This window comes from Lygodium microphyllum, chromosome 15 (genome assembly GCF_053477565.2).
Source record: "Lygodium microphyllum isolate KBCC chromosome 15, Lygodium_microphyllum_v1.1.10, whole genome shotgun sequence".
NCBI classification, from domain to species: domain Eukaryota; kingdom Viridiplantae; phylum Streptophyta; class Polypodiopsida; order Schizaeales; family Lygodiaceae; genus Lygodium; species Lygodium microphyllum.
Window position 1 is genome coordinate 76780114 of NC_141149.1, and position 22193 is coordinate 76802306.

The following is a 22193-nucleotide window of genomic DNA, read 5'->3' on the forward strand; positions in this document are numbered from 1 at the left end:
AAATGGTATTTTTCTTTTAAATTTTCCTACAAATTTTGAGGTTTCCAATTCCTTAGTCTTAGGCTCCGTATCAGTGAGACTAGTGAGTATACCTGGACGTGTACTATCTTCATTGATTAATGCAAATTTAATTGTCTCTTCAAGCGTCCTAGGTGAACTCCTTTTCACTTTCTTTTTATAGGCCTTATCTAGTCTCCTAATGAATTCTCTTGTCTTTTGAAATTCATCTATTCCTTCCAAGTTGAGGATTATCTCACGATATTCCTCCAGATATGTCAGCAGGGGTCTTCCCTTTTGTTTGACATAATCCCAATCTTCCCAATTTCTTTCCATTTCATTTTCAGGAAGGAATTCTTTCAAAAAGACCGATTCAAATTGAGCCCAAGTTTCAGGTATTTTATTTGCCTCCTTTAAAGTTTGCCACCATTTATATGCCTTTGGCCCCAAAGTTAAACTGGCCTCCAGCACTTGGAGATGTGGTGGAGTATTTTTAAGTTTGTGCAAATCCTCCCATTTTTGGAGAAAATTAAAGATACACATCTAAATCTTTCGATGAAGATGGAATATCCGAGGTTTCTAGCTTATTTTTATCCCTTTCTAGTAATAAGGTTAATTGAGATTTTATTTCAGTGAGTGTTTGAGTTAGAAATTCCATTTGAACCCCCTGTGCCTGCACACGAGTAGTTAGATCATCAAATTGTTCTCATGTGGCAAAAAAATTCTTCCCATTGTTCTTCTTGTATCTCCGTTTCATGGGGATCTACCATAGGGTGGTCCCCAGAACTAGAGCCCTCGATTAGCCTCTCTCTCCCTTTCCCCTCCATAATATACTGGAATTGGAAAGCAAATATAAGAAATTTGCGTACAAAGTTGGGGTACTTTCCTGATTACAATAAAATAGAAGTCAATGATCCCTGTAAAGTAGAGATGGCGGGAAGAATGAGGCAGCTGGGAACTCGGCCTGTCGGTAGGAGCGCTGGGTATGGATGTAATTAATCACCCCCCTGTCCGGTCACGTGGGAACACAAGCTGTGAACCAAAAAGATTAAAGATTAAAGTTTAAAGTGGGACTTAGCCCCATCGTAATCGCCCGCAGGATTGTTGACGAAAAATGTAATCCGTTTTGCTCTCCATCCGTCGTGGTCGCCTTTGTTGACTGACATGTCTCGGTGAAGACAAAACCCACATCTTTTCGCAAGGACAGGACCCACAGCTTTTCGCAAGGACACGTCGACTCTTCAGAAGGACCCGTCGGTTCTTTAAAAGGATCCGTCGGCTCTGATACCAGGGTGGTATTATCACGAATGATGAGTATCCCGTGTGGATGAATGATGAGAGGTAGCAAAAAACTCCTCACAATGGTTAAGTCTGATGTCCGAAATGGCACGAGTGATTCTTCCTTTCACCTCCCAACCTCGCCTAGATAAGTGCTGGCTCCTCTCTCCCTGTTTCCTCTGCCAACTGTCCGCTTTAGGTGAGTCCTACTATTCTTGGACTCTCTTACTCTCTAGGTTCCCCTTGACCCCGTTCGGGTGCCCAAGGCCCCCGGACGGTCATCCCTCGCGCCTGTCTCCCATAATTACCTTATTAATGTAACAGATACCATGTGAAGAAGTGCTCTAAACGTAGAAAATACAAAACCAATCGTATGACAAAACACAAACTAATAAACACAAAACATAGTTAGAGCTACAGTAACTCAGAGACAATGAATACAATGAATAATGAAGCGAATGACTATTGAATATACAATGCTCATGCAGTAAACATACTATGCAGTGAATACTGAACCTCGAACTCTCGTATCTTTGGGATCAAGGCAAAGGTTATGAGCTGAAGAGTGTGATGTACTTCGAAATAGATTCCAAAATGGAGCAAGGCAGCCTCTATGTGTTGAACACTAGTAAACGCAGCTAGAGAGACCAAATTTAATGCGGATTGGCAGTGAGAAGAGAGAAAATCTAAAAACGCAGGTACTTGAGGAGAGAGAAAAGTTGGGCGACGATTGGAGACAATAGACGATTGTGCAAGATGTGTAGGTGGCAGCTAGAGGAGAGAGAAACTTAGCAAATGCAAGAATTGGATAATGGCAACAGTGTTTGATTGATGGTGATGACTTCAGCTGATGACGTTAGCAGCAAACACAATGTTCAGAGTGTAGACGAGAGCTCCAAGGTACCAAGTGACAGCTCTAGAATGCAAGTGACAAATCTAGGATACAAGTGACAGCTCATAGATGGAGTTGGAGACTGGAATCAAGCACTAGATGATAGTATACAACAAGGGGAAGGTCTGACTATGATGTCCTTGACGAACGGAGTGTGGCAATAGAGATACAACTCTTGAAACCTGCAAAAACGAGATTAAGGGAGAGTGGTGGGTTGTATGCCATTTATAGAAAGTTTGGGGCACCCAAATTAGGGTTTGGCATGTGGGGCATAGTAACTCTCTAGGATCGCATTTCTTTTTAAAATGGTAAGGTTTCTTCATTAATTAAGCGTGTTTCAGGGCTGTTTAAGTCAGGCTAATGCGGTTTTAGCTCAACACCTAGTCATTATCCATCATTGATGCTTCATGATCAACTGGCCCTCCTCATTTTCTCAATCCCCTGCTACGGTCTAGTATCCACATTGGTGCATAGAGCTGCGTGTTGGGGTTGACTGTTGCAGCCTTGTACCTTCAGTCATTGTAGTCACATTGTTCCTTCTCTCTCGTGTTTTCTCAGTCTCCTCCTTTTCGTGTTCACTTTTCTCTCTTTGTTGCACACTCTCATAGAAGTTCAATAGAAGCGGGTGCGTCAAAGAGAGAAATACCATGTGAAGACATGGTATTGGCAAGAGAAGAGGTTTTGAATGAGAGAGAGTAGTGATGATTTGAAGCTCAAGGAGTGTGAGAGAGAAGAGCAGAAGAAGCAGAAATAGTGTGCATTTAATGTAAAATTCGATCCCTTTTTTTTGGGAGTTGTGGGCAGGGGACAACTTAAGAACCCTACTTTGTCTTTAAAACAACGAGTATTTTAAAGATTGTAAATGACCAAACTATTATAAAGGAGAGTTGAGTTAATGTGCTTATACATGTTTACGCACCAAATTTGGATAATTGAAAATGTGGAGTAAAATTATCCTCTCTCCCCCCTTTGTATTCCACATGGAAGGCTTTGTATTGTCGTTTGACACATGGCTTGTCTGATAGGTGTCGACCAGGCAGATCCATCTCAACAGCCAACTCACTCTTCTCTTGCATTCAGTTTGATCGTTTATGCTAGGCAAGACCCCCCTAGCTTGTGTGCCTGTGTCACCCCCGTTAGCCTAAATCCTGGCGCAAGATGCTCTTGCCTCGTCTACCCACGTCATCCTTGCCAGCTGAAACCATACGATGGTTCTTTTATTCTCTCTCTCTCTCTCTCTCTCTCTCTCCTGCGTTTATTCACATGGCGCTTGCGCTTGTTTATGCAGATGAAGGCTACGTCCACTCAGTGAGAAGGATTTTTTTCTTGTTAACTTCAGTTTGTCTTTCTCTCTCTATGACTTTTTTTCAGTCGTTCTCTCTCCATGATGATAGTAATCTTCTCTTTCCTCGATGTCCACATTCACTACATAACACTATTATGACATTTAATCTTAAATGTTAAAATTAAAAGTGATGCTAACAATAATGTTAAAAGAACGATAGTATTTAATGTTACAATTAACATTAAAATTAATAATAACATTAACATTATATTCTCAATTATCATCATTAAATGAAAAAATTGATAGAAATTATTGTCAATTAAAACTTTGTGCCTATTTGGGCTACAAGATTTTGGCCTTCAACGACAGCCTACCATAGCCTTAGAGTGGCAGCTCCCCGGACTCTAGTCATCAAAACCATTGAAAATTCTTGTGCATAAGCATCGCCTCAACACAAAACCCAAGCATGGGTATGAAATGAAAAACATACCTTGCTTCTGTACCCACCACTTGCAACATGTGCCTCGTGTGCATGCCTCTCCTACCAGTAGTGTCCCAAACTACCCTTAATGAGATAAAGGCATACTTGTTAGGCGTGAACCATCACAGTTCCTTGAGCAAAAGTGGTTTTGTGGATGTCATTGGATCTTGCGTCCAATTGTAGGTTGATGCTTTGATACTAATGAAACGTCCCCCTAGGATCAACTTGCGCACAAGACACAATGCAAGCCAAACTCAACATAAAAGGGACTGGATATCAAACCTACCTCTCAGTTGTAGAGGCAAATTGGGTCACCCTCGAGCTTGGGAGCTAGCAACACTGTGGGCCTTGACCATATCCCAAGGGTTGGCGTCCCATACCACCAATCCACACCATCCTGGTGTACGGATGCGTTGGTCAACAAGCCAAGAGTCCAAGAGTGGTGATCATACAGTGAATGTGTACAATAGGGCCTTTAGTCCTATTTGTAGGACTTGGCTACCCTAGTCCGGAAGTGTCCTTAGTGCATTCACACTAAGTCACTTCATAACCAGTATGACCAACACTGTTAGCGCCCATCCAAATCTCCAAGGACATAGCAACACACCACCTAATCCTTGACTAATATAACACTGATCTCTTGGGGTCTTGGCCTGTCATTTTGATTTAATTGACTTGCACAACATGTCCATCTCACATTTGCACATTTGATTAATAACCAATCAAATGTTAAGCAAAGCATTAAAAAATTATGTCCCCTTGATATTAGCAATGGAAGCACAGAGCCACTTTAGAGATGTACCTTATAAACCACACAAGTGAGTGGTACATGTGGTGACTGACAATACCTTTAGACTTTCTCTTTTCAAATGGATGTGATTCGATACTACAAGAATGTTGGAGTTGAGTATCAATAGACATTGGGAAGAGACTCAAACAAATAAGCTAGTCCCAAAATGGATTGCTCAGTTGCCTTAGGGTGCCCAGTATAAACCCTAATAAATGATTTAACACCCATGAAATGTACATTGCTAATATTCTCTCTTAGATCATGGGTGGTCAGTACAATGAAATGTACAATGATGGGGAACACAAGCCCCTAGGAACCATCGCCATGTTCCACAAAAATGATGTGCTAGACACCTGTACCACCATAATACATACAATGATGATAAAGGATGCTCGAAATACTTGGATGTACCATTGAAAATACTGCAAGACTCCAACTTTGGGTCATGCTTCCTAGTCTAGAAGACATCTAAGAAGAAACACAAAGTCGATGTTGATCATACTTGTTGATCACAGAAAGTGGAAATAGTGGAATCTTTGTTTGTCACTAGTGTCTTGTAAAAGCACACTAGCCATGGATTCTCCGCCACTGTTGAAGTGGCCGCTCATGTGATCTCAAACTAGGAGCAAAGATCGGTCTTTGTTAAACAGTCCATCATGAACTTGAAAGTCAATCACAGTTTTTGGGTTTGAACACCCTCTAGATGATGTCGATGCATTTAGAATTCATTAGAATCCATTGCATCATATGAAGATATCGTAGACATTAAGATGTTGGATTGGTGCTCTCTCACAATCGTCCCTCTTTGGCGTGGGGATTCGTGAGGAGCATGACTCCACTACTATAGAATAAGGAGAGTCCTGCTTTGTGTCAAGTCATATATTGGAGTAGAATAGGCATTGTGGTGGAGGAGATCAGGGAAGGCCAAAACATGCATTGGCAAAAACTTGTTAGGCATTGGTTGAGCCCAGCCAAAGCCATAGGAGACGTTGGCTTTCCTCTTAACATGGAATCATCATCTGAGTCAATTCGAGGAGTCAAAGAATTGATAGAGCAGCCATTTGTCTAGGAATTGAACAGAATTGGCCAAAGCACGAATGAACACGGTGACCCTTATTGTATTAGTCATGGTTAGTACGATTGCCATGAGGACATGTATTTTTGAAACCTCACTTAACATTGGATTAAATTTTATGAGGATATGTATTTTTCAAACCTCACTTTAACTTTAGTCACAGGTAGTATGATTGTCATGAGGACATGTATTTTTGAAACCTCACTTAACATTGGATTAAATTTTAATCACATGGTTAAGTAAATGTTGTACATGTGAGGTGTAATTGGGATTAGAGTAAATTTATGAGCCTAGGATCCGAGGAAATCATGGAATATCAAAGGCAAAAGTTGCTATAAGTTATGCTCGATAGGTACTTGGTGGTATCTGCTGCTAGTTGTTGGCCTAGATCATTCATTTGGCCATAAGTATCAGTTGGTGACACTAGAGGAGTGGCGTTTGATGGTACCTAACGCCAATCTGATAGTCAAAGATGACGCAAAGACACTCGAGAATGGAAGTTGGCTAGCCAATTTAATTATTGGCCAATCAGATTATTTTTCAGGGCATTGAAATAACTATTAGATTACATTTCAGTATTTAAAGACTAAAAATTAATATTTAATTATGGATAATGTTGGAAAAACCATTTGGGAAGGCTGTCACTTGTCAAAAATGCCCATGTAAGTTTGAAAAACGTCTTTAGAGATTGGAGAGAGACATTTTTAGTGTATTGAGCCTGCAAGAGAGAGAGAGGAGATGCTATTGGTTTGATTTGCAGCCATTGCAGGATCTTCTGAGGCAGCTAGGGGCAGGAGAAGACCAATCAATAGTAGGTGACAGCATCTACAGGTTGTCGAAACAGGGCAGCAACAGTAAATGACCGATTCTCTTCAGTTCTTTGCAACTACAAGCTGAGGAGATAGAGCAGTAAGACTAAGAAAGTCTGAATTTTCTCTCTCCTCAGTATTCTCTCTCATCTCCCAGTCTTTCTATATCCTTGCTTCGAAGATTACAACATTGAGATCACCAGAGGTTGAGAAATTTCAGATTTCTTTGTAATTAGGGTTTAGCAGTAACCTTGGGAAGCGTACGAGAAATTGGAAGCTTGAAGACTTGGATTCAACAAGGCTGAAGTTGTTTTTAACCTATTCAAGTGGAGGGATCAGGAAATGATTGAATTTGGGGCATTTTTCATCTCCATCAAAGCGGGTGAAGACCAATTGATTGCCTGAATCAAGGGGCAAATCAGATTGAAGATTTGCTGGTCATTTTGGACAGCAAGGGGAGTTGGAATACCGAAAGGGATTGGAAGAATCCCATTGTACATCAACTTCTTCTTCAATTAAGTTAAATAAATACAAAAGGACGTAAGTTTTGGGAGCATTAGGGTGTCCAATGTCCAAGAATATATGATAAATGCTGTAAATAGTGATTAATCGGGTTATTTACCACCCTATCCGAGGAGGAAGGCTGGTTTTATGGTTCCATTGGCGGGATACCACTCAATCCCTTGATTTAGTGGGTCCAAGGCACTTGATGGCAAGCCAAAGCTTTGTGCTAGTGCTGATTTTTAATCTGTTGAGAAATTACGGCAATATGTCTTCATACAGTGAGATGGACTCAAGCAGTGATGATGCCTCTTAGTATGAATATTCACATGGGAATGAAGGAAATGCAATGCTTGACCTTGAACAAGGCTTAGACCATAGTCAAGAAGTTGAAAATCTTGCTTTTGGGCAAAGATGTACGTATGGTTGGAAATATGTAAAACTCTATATATGGCAGCATTGGCTTGATGCTTGGGGCACAAAGTAGCGTGTTTGGTACTGCATTTGTACCCCCGAATACTTATAGGGCTCAAGGAATGAATGTTGGTCATGCAAATGCTTCGTTTGGTGTTGGTTTTGATATAAATTCAGCAAATGCACCCTTTTTGCAGCAACCAATGTATGACAACTTGACACCCAAAGGGGCAGCAAAAGACTATGATGAGGGTGGAAAAGCAGTGAAGTTTGAGTCCTTCAGCGGTTTACAAGATAGGCTGAAAGTGTTGACTTTCATTTAGTAGTTTGATACAGTCTATTTAGGGGGAAACTTCAAGGAGTCCTCGAAGATTCGAAAGGTAGCCACTTTCTTGAAAGGAAATGCATTACAGTAGAGGTCTACTCTTTTGATGCAAGGTAGAGCACCGTCAACGTGGGTACAATTCAAGCAAATATTTGTATCAAATTGGTTGACAAGTACCTTTGTCATGAGGATTTGTATTTTTGAAACCTCACTTAACATGTGGATTAATTTTTAATCACATGGTTAAGTAAATGTTACATATGTGAGATCTAACTGGGGTTAGAGTGAATTTACGAGCCTGGGACCCGAGGAAATCATGGAATGCCAAATGCAAAAGTTGCTATAAGTTATGTTGCACATGTACTTGGTGGTATTTGGTGCCAATTGTTGGTCTAGGTCATTCATTTGATCATAAGTGTTAGTTGTTGGTAACACTAGAGAAGTGGCGTTTAATGATACCTAACGCTAATCTGATGGTCAAAGATGGTGCAGAGACACTCCGGAATGAAAGTTGCCTAGCCAATTTAATTATTGATTAATTGGATTATTTTTCAGGGTATCGAAATAATTATTAGATTAATTTTTAGTATTTAAAGACTGAAAATTAATATTTAATTATGGATAATGTTGAAAAAGCCATTTGAAAAGGTTGTCACTTGTCAAAAATGCCCATGTAAGTTTGAAAAACGTCTTTAGCGGTTGGAGAGAGGGATTTTTAGTGTATTCAACTTGCAAGAGAGAGGGAGAAGATGCTGTTGGTTTGATTTGTAACCCTTGGAGGACCTTCTGAGGCAGCCAGGGGCAGGAGAATATTAATCAAGAGCAGATGGCAGCATCTACAAGCTGTTGGGACAAGGTAGCAGCAGTAAATGACTGATTCTCTTCAGTTCTTTGTATCTACAAGCTGTTGAGATAGGGCAACAACAGTAAATGATAGATTTTCTTCCGTTCTTTGCGAAGAAAGTCTAAATTTTCTCTCCTCAGCATTCTCTCTCATCTTCCACCAGTGTTTCTACAGTCTTGCTCCAAAGATTACAGCATTGAGATAAGTAGAGGTTGAAAAATTTCAAATTTCTTTGTTGTAAACCCTAATCTTCAGCAAAAATTAGGATTTAGCAGCTGCCTTAGAAAGCTTGCCAGAAACTAGAAGCTCGAAGACTTGGATTCAACAAGGTTGAAGCTGTTTTTTAGCCTATTCAAGTGGAGGGATTAGCAAAGCAAATAATCGAATTTGGGGCATTTTTCATCTCCATCAAAGCGAATGAAGGCCAATTGATTGCCCGAATCAAGGGGCAAATCAGATTAAAGACTTGCTGGCCATTTTGAACAGCAAGGAGAGTTGGAATATCAAATGGGATTGGGAGAATCCCATTGTACATCAACTTCTTCTTCAATTAAGTTAAATAAATACCAAAGGGCGCCAGTTTTGGGGCCAACAAGGTGTCCAATGTCCAAGATTATATGGTAAAGTGTACTTTTCAGTTGTTTGAATTTGTTAATTGTTGTAAATAGTGCTTAATCGGGTTATTTACCACCCTATCCGAGGAGGAAAGCTGGTTACAATATTTGAGATGGACAGCATGACAGCTTGGAATAAGTTGGATGCTAAGGAATGTAAGAATTTGGAGCAATATAATAAGAAGTTTTGGGATGCATTGCTGTCTATTACTTCTTATCGTCCTGTATCCCTTCATGAGCAAGTGGAAAAATATGTGTGTGGGCTGCCCAAAGGAATTAGGTATTTTTGCATTAAATCCACCATGTCTAGCATATCTCAGCTCATAGAGACTGCTGCTACAGTCGTTGCTTTGCTGCATGGAAAGGATTGGGAATTCCTAGAGAGCGCGGAGAAGTCCAATAAAAAGCTAAAAGGCTGAGAAAAGGGACAGATCTGAAAATCAGCTTGAAAAGAGGCCAAAACAACAAAGAAAGGGCTCGAAAATATTAGCACAACGTGGGGAATTGATGGTTGCAAACAAATGTTTTATTTGTGAATATGAGGATCATATTGCAAGGGACTATTCCAATAGGCAGCAAGCTGAAAAATAAAAAAATCAGGGAGATTCTAAAGGAAAGAAGTCTAAAACATCAGTGAGATTGGTGCTCGAAGTTCTTAGTGATCAGCCCAATGATGATGCTACTGAGTTGTGTAGAGCATGGGGCAAAATCAGGAATCAGCATGCACTGATTTTCTTTGATAATGGTTCACGAGCCAACTTCATCTTTGTTGATATGGCTGCCTGTCTAGGCATCAGAGAGGATGAGATGGTACCCATGGGGGAAGTTGAAATGGTATGTGAAGGCCATGTAGAGTCCGTCACACCACTCATTGGAAAGCTTCGGTTACATATGCAAGGATATGTGGACAACGTAGAATTCTTCATTGCTCCACTTGAGGGTTGTGACGTATTGCTTGGTATGCCACGGTGTCACCGTATGTATGTAGTGATTGATTCTCGCACAAAAAAGATCATTATTCAGTATAAGGGAAAGGTACTCGCACTTAATGTAAAGTTGAAAGGTGAATCTATCCCTGTTGTATCTCCAACTGCAATTTCTAAAGTAATGAAAAATCATCTTTCAGCGTACTTGGTTTTTACCAAGGGTAAAGATGAGAATGAGAATGTTGGGAACAGTCTAAGTTAAAGAAGGATCGCATGTCATTTCTAAAAATGTATGTTGATTGCTTCTCTTAGTCACTTTCAAGGTAGCTATCGTGCTTGAAAGGTCGGAAGCTCATGGCATAGATCTTATCCTTGGAAGTAGCGTATCTAATAAGCCACCCTACAGAGTGAGTGTAGCCCAATAAGAGGAGATTATGAGTCAGGTAAATGAGCTGTTAGAAAAATGGCTAATTCGGTCTATCTCATCTCCTTTTTATTTTCCAATGCTTTAGGTGCAAAAAAGAATGGTTCATGGCGTATGTGCATTGATTATCGTGCTCTGAACAAGATCACTTGAAAAGTGGGTATCATCAGATACGCATTAGATCGGAAGATGTTTCTAAGACAACTTTTAGGATATCTTTTGGATTGTATGAGTTTCTTGTTATGTCTTTTGGACTTACGAATGCTCTTGTCACTTTAATTGGATGATAGATCGTATCTTTAGGCCACATAGAGGATTTATGGGCACTTTCTTTGATGACATGATTGTCTATTCAAAGAACGAGGCAGAGTATAGAAAACACTTGGATATTGTGTTCAATGAATTGCATGAGCATAGGCTGGTATTAGTGATAAGAAAAGTGAAATTTTCTTGCATGAAATCTACTTTTTGGGGCATATTGTATCGGCTGATGGTATTCGCATGGACCCTGCAAAGGTTGAGGCAATACGATCATGGCCACCTTTGAGGAATGTGCATGAGATCTGTAACTTCTTGGGTTTATGTTCTTACGACAGGAAGTATGTACGCGGGTTTGCTGAAATTGCATCTCCATTGCATGCCTTGCAGAAGAAGGATGTGCCATTTAGATGGATAGCAGTGGAAATTTCAGTATTTGAAAGTTAAAGGAAAAGATATTTCAGATCCTGTGCTTGTAGTGCCCGATCTAAGAAAGTGATTCATAGTTCAATGTGATGCACGTGGTAACAACATTGGGGTTGTTCTTATGCAGGATGGCGGAGTTGTGGCTTATGAGAACTGAATTTTCCACGGTGCAAAAAAGAACTTGCAAGTCTATGAGAAAGAGCTCTTGGCTGTAATTAATGTTTATAATTAGCTTTGTAATGGCCAAAGGCATGAATACTTTGTGCTAAGAGATGGATTTTTGATGATGCATGGACGACTGTGTGTCACAAAGCAGTTAAGGCCTAAAGTTATTACTCAAAGTCATGCTCCTCCGTATGTAGGACATAGAGGTATTAATGTCACGGTCAAGGCAGTGGAGCATTTCTTTTATTGGCTAACTTTGAGGCATGATGTAGAACAATTCGTTAAGACATACATCGTATGCTAGAAGGTAAAGAATGATAGGCAAAAGATGCCCAACCCTTGCCTATTCCAGATAGGCCTTGGCAGAGCATTGTAATGAACTTTATTTTTGAGCTTCCTAAGACACCTACAACGAATGATGGAATATGGACTATCATTTTTAGGTTTAGCAAATAAGCTCATTTCATTCTGGTGAGGAAGAAAATAAAGGTTGATCATATGGCATGATTATGTTTGTAGCACATCTTTAAGTATCATGGTATGCCAGAGTCAATCATTAGTGATTGAGACTCCTAGATGACTAGTTTATTTTGAAAGGGGTTGTTTGAGAATATGGGTACTACGTTGAAATTCTCATCATCCTACATTTGTAGATAGACGGTCAATGTGAGGAAGCAAATTCCATAGTGTTAGATCTTTTGAGGTGTTGTGTTTCAGACCACAAGACACAGCGGAAGTAGTATTTGCCCTTGGTTGAGTTTGCTTACAACAATACAGTGCATAGTTCTATAGGCAAAGCTTCATTTGAGGGGGTTGAGGGTGGCAAGAAGGTACCACCTATTCTGCAAACTAAGGATAAGATCTTTGAGGTTGATCGCTATGTAGAAAACTTGGATGTAGCCTATGCAAAGATGAAATATGCACTTTAGAGATCATAAGAAAAAGCAAAAGAGGGCAGCTGATCGCCACAGACATGCTTTGCAGTTTACAGAGGGTGATTATATATTGCTGCGTTTTGAAAAGGTAAGGTTGAAAAAGATGAAAGGAAGAGAAAGATTGTATCCAAAGTTGAGTATGAGATACTATGGGTCCTAGGTATTGGAGAAGATAAACAATATGGCATATTGGTTGAAATTACTTGCACATTGGCGGATACACGATGCTTTTCATGTCGGTTTGTTGAGGTCTTTTTGTAGTGATGTGCCAAAGGATATATTTGTTGAAATTCAGCTTGAGGTTGAGGAGTTGGATGAGATTTTGGTACTTTTGCAGATTTTTGGGACATAAGGCAAAAAAAATCAAAGGTAAAGTTTTTAGGAGATACTTGGTGAAATTTTAAAATTATTCACCAATGGATGCCGAATGGATGGAAAAGGATGACTTGGCAGACCATCCTCAGTTGTTGCAGCTCTACATAGATGCCTTTCAGTTAGAGCCAACTTTAGTTCGGGCTAGGTCAGATTCAACAGAGCAAGGGTACGGAGTATTGCTTGATGCTCAAGGGGGAGGTCGCACTTCCACTCCTTTAGTTATGGGCAGCTTTCGTATGTAGTGGATCTTAGAAGTATTCAACATGCATCCAAGGTACTGCGCTGACAGTATACTTTCCATGAGGTCACTACTTAGTATACTAGTCACTGTGAGATATATGCGGATGAGTATGAGTTTCATTCGGACATTAAAACTATACTTTGCATCAGCTTATGATTAATTTAGTATGAATTTTGCCTCAATTTTGAGATAAATTCTGATCACTTTCAACTCAGCTTTTGATTAGCTTGAGAACTGTTCATGGTCACTTTTAGGATCAGTTTTGCATCAGTTTTTGCATTGATTGTTGGTCAGTTTTTGCAATGAATTTGTGATCAATTTGGGATCACATTTGTAAAAATTTGTGATCAATTCTCAGATCAACAAGTAATCAATTTATGATTAGATTATGCTTAGTTTTCAATGGTTTACATTTGGTTCCATGGACAACAGTATATGTTGTGATGCCATTGATGTTTTAGCCATGGTTTATGCTTGGTTATACTATGCTATGGTTTGGTTTTGCCAGATGAGTTGAGCTCATGAGAAATAGACATGTCACATGATAATCTGGCAATGTTTTTGAGATTCTTTGTGAGTCTTATGTTATGTTATGATTGGTTGGCAATTTTTAGCATGTAGTGTATTAGTCTACAAGAGAGAGGGAGGAGATGTTGCTGGTTTGATTTGCCTCCATTGGAGGACCTTCTGAGGCAGCTAGGGGCAGGAGAAGACCAATCAATAGTAGTAGGTGACAGCATCTACAAGCTGGTGAGACAAGGCAGCAATAGTAAATGACAGATTTTCTTTAGTTCTTTGTATCTACAAGTTGTTGAGATAGGGCAGCAGCAGTAAATGATAGATTTTCTTCAGTTCTTCGCAAAGAAAGTTTGAATTTTCTCTCTCCTCAGCATTCTCTCTTATCTCCTAGCCTTTCTACAGCCTTGCTCCGAAGATTACAACATTGAGATCACCAGAGATTGAGAAATTTCAGATTTCTTTGTTGTAAATCCTAATTTGCAGCAGAAATTAGGGTTTAGCAGTAGCCTTGAGAAGCATGCCAAAAATTGGAAGCTCCAAGACTTGGATTCAACAGGACTGAAGTTGTTTTTAGCCTATTCAAGTGGAGGGACTAGCAAAGCAAATCATTGAATTTGGGGCATTTTCCATCTCCATCAAAGCAGGTGAAGGCCAATTGATTGCGCTAATCAAGGGCAAATTAGATTGAAGACTTGTTGGTCATTTTGGATAGCAAGGGGGGTTGAAATACTGAAAGGGATTGGGCGAATCCCATTATACATCTTCTTCTTTTTTTTCAATTAGTTAAATAAATACCGAAAGGGGCGTCAGTTTTGGGCCCAATTGGATGTCCAATGTCCAAGAATATATGGTAAAGTGTGCATTTTAGTTTTGTGAATTTGTTAATTGCTGTAAATAGTGCTTAATTAGGTTATTTACCACCCTATCTGAGGAGGAAGGTTGGTTTCAATGATCACCATTGAAGAAGCATGAGATCATTTCATTTGGATAGCATAGATACAGAGCCACCAAAGTCATTAGAAAGTGCCCAAGCAGAGAACTCAATGAAGCATGCTGAGAACCACTATCCTCTCAAGAAGACTCAAAGAGCACCAAAGATGGTGGAAGCAATAGGTGAAGAACTTGTAGCTATGAACCAAAGACCAAGCATCCTCCAAGCTCAAACAGAAAGCCTCAAAAGAGATAGGTTATACTATGATGAAGAAATCTCGAGCCACTTAGATAGAAAAGTGAGAATAAAGATTGGTTATATGGAGGATGATGATAGATAATAGAGAGAGAGAGGAGACACCTAGGGTACTTGTGGTCAACCAACCTCACCAATATAAGAAAGTTCACAAGTTCAAGCACAATTCTATTAAGCACATAGAAATAGGATTGAACAGTAGATAGAGTGTAGTCACTAGTGTACAAGACACAACAATGGTCACACACAAACCCACTCCAAAGCATAAAGTAAATCACAAGGTATAACTAGCCTTAGGAACGTATAGCCAAAGTGTTCATTGTGAACATGAGGAAAAGAGAGCATATAAGTATAGCTGGCAGCTGAAAATGGAAACGCATAGCCAGGAATCACTAGTCGTCAGACATGGACAACACATGTCATGGCATTGTGAATGTTATGTCCCTGGACATTCGAATGGGCGCTAGTAGCACAGGTCACAATGGTAATGATGTTACTTAGTGTGAATGCACTAAGGGCACCTTGAGGCTAGAACAACCAAGTTCTATAAATAGGACCCAACGCCCTATTGTGCATTTTCACTATGTGATCACCACTCTTGGACTCTTGGCCAGTTGGTCGATACATCCTCACACGGAGATGGTGTGGGCTGGTGGTATGGGATGCTAACCTTGGGGTGTGGTCGTGATGCGGAGTGTTACTAGCTCCTAGGCTCGCAGGTCAGCCCATTTGGCTCTATGGTTAGGAGGTGGGTTTGATGTCCAGTCCCTTTCATGTTGAGTTTGGCTTGCGTCCTGTCTCATGTGTAGGTTGGATCCTAGGGAGATGTTTCATTGGTATTAGAGCATTAACCTGCAGTTGGGCTTGAGACTCGATGACATACACAAAACCACTTTTACTCATGGAACTGTGATGGTTCGTGCGTAACAGGTATGCCTTTATCTTGTTAAGAGTGGTATGGGACATTGCTGGTGGGAGAGGTGTGTACGGGGGCACATGTGTTATGGGTGGTGGATATGAGAGCAAGATATATTTTGTTTGTGCTGGGGCTTTGTGTTGGGGTGATGCTAGTGCGCAAGAGTTTTTCAATTGTTTCAACAGTTGGGAGTCCTTTGGGGCTATGGTAGACCATTGTTGAAAACTAAAAATCTTGTAGCCCAAATCAACATTAGAAAATTTTCATTGATAGTAATTTAACGTTTAATATTAATGTTAGTATTGATTTTAATGCTAGTGTCATTTAGACATTTAATATTTATGTTATTGCTACCATTTATTTTAATGTTAACTTTTTAATTAAAGTTAATGTTAATTTTATTATTGATTTTAATCTTTGGATCTTGGGGAGAGAGGAACACTAAGATATGGTGATGAGGAGAGAGAAATTGTAGATGATAGGGAGCGAGAAAATGTAAATTCTTCTATCTATTATGGAGAGAGAAATTACATGCAAGAGAGAGAAAATGTAATATCTTTTGCATGTCTGCACTTGTCGAAGCACCAAAAAGTGGATGCGGAGAGAGAAATAGTAGACAAGGAGAGAGAAGCTTGTCGTTTAGGATGGGGGTAGAGAAGCTTGCCATTGGGGCTTCTATTCTTGCTTGCCGTTTCTGGGCATTACCTGCCTTGGGTCGGCGGGATCATCTTTGGCATGTGGGGGACTCATCGAAAGTTGGGAAGAGTAGACATTTGAGTAGCCGATAGGCGTGTCATGGGCAGAAAGAGTTATCGAGTGAGAGGTCGAACGATCGTGTAGTGATGTGTGTCACTCAGATTGTAGGACACGATTTCACCACGATTGCTCTATGTGGGAGTTATTTGGGAGGGGGGGGAGGGCATTAGGGGAATGGACTCCACGTATGTTATTTCTTAAAACCACGTTTATACGTGTTCCATCACATTTAAATTCAACCCTCCCTCTTCCTATTTCATTCGACTCTATCCAAAATTTAAGAGTACTCTCTTTTTAAAAGTTAAAGCAAATCCCTTAATAAGCCCCATGTATAGTAGCCCCTCCGCTTCCCCTCCCTCGCAAAAAAAGACTTCAATTTTGCATTAAATGCAGAATGTTTTTGCTTCTTCTGCTGTTGCTCTCCCTCTCTCTCTCTCGTACTCCTTGAACTCCAAAACTACTCTTCTCTTAATCGCTCTCTTAAAATCTCTCCTTTGGTTAATGCCATGTCTTCTCATGGTGTAACTTTCATGTGTCCATTTTTGCAAAATCTCGGCACGTGGAGTATGCTCGTCCTCCCGAACTCGAACACGCGCATAAGCAATATCCTAAAACTTCTTTTTCTTTAAAATCCAAAGGAGATTTGTCCATTGTGGCAATTCTCTAAGCTCAAGTGAAGAATATATAACGCCAATTAGTTAAGCTTTGCGCTCTCCATTTTTCGTTTGTGCTCGCAACCATGAGGATGTCGCCTCTTCAATTCCAACCCGATTCCTTTAATGGGGAAAATAAGGAATTTTATGAGATGAATATCAACTCATGGCTGGCCAAATGGGTGGTATATTTTGATTTGTACTAGTTCGATGATGCTCAACAAATTGGGTAAATATAAATCATGTTACAAGAGAAGGTGTACACTTGGTGGGTGGGCTTCCGCCCTAAGCTGCCAACTTGGGCTGATTTTTAATTCATTTCTTGGAAATGTTTTGTGACCGATGATCAGATTGAAAATTTTCGAAAATTATTTGAGCTTGATATGGGGAAGAAAAGCTTGGATGCATACTTCTAGGAATTTAATGATTTATTGTATAAGACAAAGGCCTTGGATTGTCACTGGACTACCAGAATGAGATGCTCTGCAATCCTCTTTACTTGCTCGAGGATGTCTACGAGTAGCCACTCAATTGGGAGTTTCCATCGAGTTGTCTCATTCTTTAAGTCGAAGAAATCATCTACCCTAGCAATAACTCGTTAGTTAACTTTAGAGTTGCACAAGAAAGAAGACAAGTGTAAGGTCACTTGTAGTGAGGAGTGCTCAAAGGGCCGTTGTTTTGCTTGCTATCAAACGGGTCATTGTTGCGGTGGGCGTGAGTGTTTCCAGAACAAAAAGATGAAGTCTATTTCTAAGAGTTTCATAAGTACTCTTGAAATTCCAGGTATTGCTTTTGAAATTTTATTCGAAGAATGTTTCGTTAATACTAGCAATAGCAATAGTAGTCCTGTTAATAAAATTGTTTTTGGTTCACATGATCCTTTAAAGGTCATAGACAGGTGTATAAAATGGCCAAGTCGTTATGGTTTTATTTAATAATGGTTCTACTCATAATTTTATTTTTACTTCTCGTGTTCCTAATGGTAAACATCTATTATTAGGTGAGGAGATTCTTGCTCTTCTTTAGAAAGAGACTTCCATCCCCTTGGTAGCCAATAAAGCCATTATTACGTCAGGGGTATGAGTTGCTAGTATCTCCTCTCTTATTTGAAAGAAATTATGCTAATTCCTATAGGACACCAAAATGCCTATCTAAGAAGCTTTTTACTACTTCTGAAAGATCCTTGAGGGCGTGAAGTCTAATTGGGTACAGTTTCTTTTGACAAAGATGGATCAACATCTTCAACGAGTTCAGAAAGGACAGCTTAGTAATGTTTCTTATGGAGTGTTCCTTCAGAAGGCGATTACTTTTAAGCTTTCCCTTGGTGGCATTTTGTTGGCTCTGACTTGGAGAAGCCTAAATGCCCATACTGTGGGAAGGGGACACATCCAGAGAAGAAATGTTGAAAGACATATCCTCACCTTTGTTTGAAAAAAATGAAGGATGGAGCTAAAACATTTGAGCCTTCTACCTCTACTCTAGTAGTTACCTATGAGTCTGTGTTTCTTTATATTGTTGACTTGGAGGAGCCTTCTTTAGTGGTTGTCTCATTTTTTGAGCGGCCTTGGCTTGTTGATAGTGAAGCCTCTCATCATATGACTCCATAAGGTGATTTATTGCATGATCTATGCTCTTTTTGAGGGTTCCGTCACAGTTGGTGACATTGTATCGGTGCTTGTTAGTGGTATTGACACTTTGCCTTTGTTTCTTGACTGCGCATCAAGCTCCCCTTCACAGGTCCTTTATGTTTTGAATTTGGGCTTTCCACTCCTCTCAGTTTGTGGCCTTACTAGGCTTGGTATTTGGGTTGTCTTCACTAAGTAGGCTGTCTATATTGAGGATTCTTCTACAGGGGTTGTTATCGTGATAGGGTGGTAGGAGAGCGAGTTTTATCGACTTCATTTCCCTTTTTCTATCCAGGGTCCTAGAGATAGTTGTCTATTGCTTTACTCGTTCTCGCTTGTGCACCATCTATTCCATAGGTTCCTTCCCTCTCTCCACCCTCTCCTCCAATGGTCCCCTTGTACCCCCCATCTCTTTAAGAAGGGGATGATCTTGGTGATGCGGCTGTGGATTCCTTGGTCCCTCATGTTTCAAAGGGGGTTTCCTAGGATTGTGAGGAGCTTCTTCATCCGTAGTCTTCATCGATGGACTTCATTGCCATTGGCATTTCTCTTGCCACCCTAGGATCCGTTACTCCCTTGGCCTTCCACCACATCCAGGATTTGCAAGGGGGTGTTAACGGTCATGATTGTCATGCCTCGTCATCTCCCACTTGTGAGTTTCAATATGAGTCAGACGAGGACTTTAGGAGCTCTGACCTATCTATCACTTGTTTTGATGGAGAAGGTGGCTCATTCTAGAGCAATTAGTTTAATGCCTTTTAGTGCATTTTCTCCTCTAGTGGGGATTTTTCGTATATATCTTGGGTAGTTTCTATGTATGTCACTCTACCTTACTTGTTGGACATTGTCTACTATTTTCGAGATTTTTCTAAGCACTTTTTGGCATTTTACTAGCACTAAATGTGGGTTGGAGCATCATTAAATGCTGGTTAGTTATATTTTTGGCCATAGATTGCAATTGGCCAGTTTTTTGTGGTTATGCTTATATATTTGGCACTCCTTCCACTTGGTAGACATATTCTCCCACATCTCCCTTTGTTCTTGGTAGATGCACACTTCAACTTCGTTATCTTCCTTTGTCTTTGGTGCTACCGTCATCATCAACCTGATTTGGTGTCCCCACTGACACAGTGGGCTGCTTGCAAGGATTGATCAGTCTATCCCTATTGTATCAACATTCTTCTTCAGTCTGTGCAGTATTTTCTCTTCATCTTTTGCTTCCTCTCTTTTTCTTTCTCTGCTTCTCTTTGTGTTCTTGTTTTTGTTTTGTTGCACACTCTCACAATTACCACTACACCAATGTTGAAGATTATTGTTTTGAATAAACCTTTTGAGGTTCATACGGGTGCAAGTGATTATGCTTTAGGTATTGTTTTTTATTGAGATGACCGACCTATTGTGTTTGAGAGCTGTAAGCTCGTTTGTTACACCTCCTAAGAGAAAAAATTATTAGCAGTCATCCATGCATTTGAAGTATAGCGTCATTATTTGTACAACTCCCGGTTTATTATTTAGACAAATCACCACTCATTGAAATACTTGTGTGATCAGTTCGATCTTTGTGGCTAGAAGGGGAGATGGGCGGAGCTCTTGCAAGAGTTTAACTTCGAAATTCGCTAGAGGAAGGGCGTAACTAATATAGTTATCGATACTCTTAGTCAAATTCTTGAAGTCAATATCTCTTATCCTTCTTCGAAATTTCGAATGATTTCTATATTTCTCTCAAAGGGCGTTGCCAAAATAATCTTCACTTTGATAAGATATGGCAATTAGTTCAAGATGGACCTAGTAGTTGTCACAAGGACATGAAAATTTATAGCTTTGTTTAGCATTTGATTAAAAGTTAATCAAATGTGCTAATGTGACTTGCACATGTGAGGTGCAAGTTAATTATTTCAGAGTGTGGGACCAAAGACTTTGAGGTATCAGTTGGTGCCAAAGGCAAAAGTTGTAATAATTTATGTTTGTACAACATACAGGAGGAGGCAACAATCTTTTTGGTGGTCCTAAGTTGTAGATGACAGCTTCCATGGCTGTTTGAGCATGGTAGTAGTAGCTTTTCAATGTTTCTCGCAATGAAACTTTGAAATTTTTCTCTTTGTAGCATTCTTGCTCCTTCCTCGGCCATCTCTCAAGTGATCTTTGCATTTTCTAGTAGTTTGAGTCATTAGAGGAAGATATTTCAATAAATCTTTGCTGTAAACCCTGATTTACAGTAGAAATTAGGGTTTTGACAGTTACCTCGGGATGTGTGCTCAACATTGAGGGCCCAAGACTTGAATTTTAGCAACTGAAATTGAGAAATTTGAGGGAGATTCAAGAGGGCAGCCAGCCAATATTAGATTTGGGGCTGAATTTGTCTTTCAAGGAGCAAGGTGAAGGCCAATCCTCAAGCAAACTAAGGGGGAGCAAATTGGTTTGGAGGCTTGCTTGTCAGTTTTGACAACAGCAAGCACTTGGATTAGCGGAGGATGTCATAGGATCTTAGTTGTACTTCTTCCATTTGCAATATAAGATAAAGAAATACAACAAAGGGTGCTAGTTTTGGGGCCAACAAGGTGTCCAATGTCCAAGATTAAAGTGGTAAAGTGTGCATTTTCAGTTTATGTTAAGGGCACCTTGGGTTTAGGGTAGCCAAGTCCTATAAATAGGACTCAAGGCCCTATTGTGCGTTTTCAGTATGTGATCACCACTCTTGGACTCTTGGCTCGTTGGTAGACGTATCTGTACATTGGTATGGTGTGGGCTGATATGGGATGCTAACACTTAGGATGCGGTTGTGAATAGACATTGAGGAGAGACCCGAGACAAATGAGCTAGTCGACTGGCCAACTGCCCATAGGGTGCTCAACACAAAGCCAAATAAATGCCCTAACACAATAAATGCCCTAATGACTGATGAGGAGGGAGTGTGCCTATAAATAGGCTGAAAAATGATGCAGAAATGACCAGTTGGCCATCATAGAACTGGTGCCTGAAAACAGGTCAACCAACATAAAATGCATTGAAGTGTACAGACTCTAGCACACGATAGATATACTCTGTTGACATGTTTTTGACTAGGTGATATATACAACACCAAAGTGCATGGCATGGTGACTTTAGGTGTCTGATGATGACGGAAGCAGTGTACATAGGTCCAGCAGCAGAAAACACAAATCAGCCGCTGAAAATGATGTCAGAAACAGGTCTTCTATTGTAGGCAGCAGGTTGACTGGCTGTAGATGATAATATCAGCTGTAGGGCAGCCTCTACATCATCAAAATGCAGCAGGACAGCACCTCAAACAGGTAAATAAGGTTGCCAGGTGATAGGACAGCAAGGTGGCATGCTCCAGCTCTGTAATGCAGCTGTGGGTCTCTGACTGATGATGTGGCAGGCTGGCGAGTACTTGGGACATTCCCCTCCACTGATACTGATGTCCCTCCAGTTGGGCAGTAGTAGCTGATGTAGGTGGCAACAGCTTCAGGATGGGTTGTGGGC

At 40.3% G+C, this 22193-nt stretch overlaps 1 protein-coding gene across 1 annotated transcript in view; it reads left to right on the forward strand.

Annotated features, from left to right (window-relative positions):
* Positions 1-22193, forward strand: part of LOC148024682 (protein CONTINUOUS VASCULAR RING 1-like) — a 95892-nt gene that overhangs the window by 52335 nt on the left and 21364 nt on the right. The window lies entirely within an intron of this gene.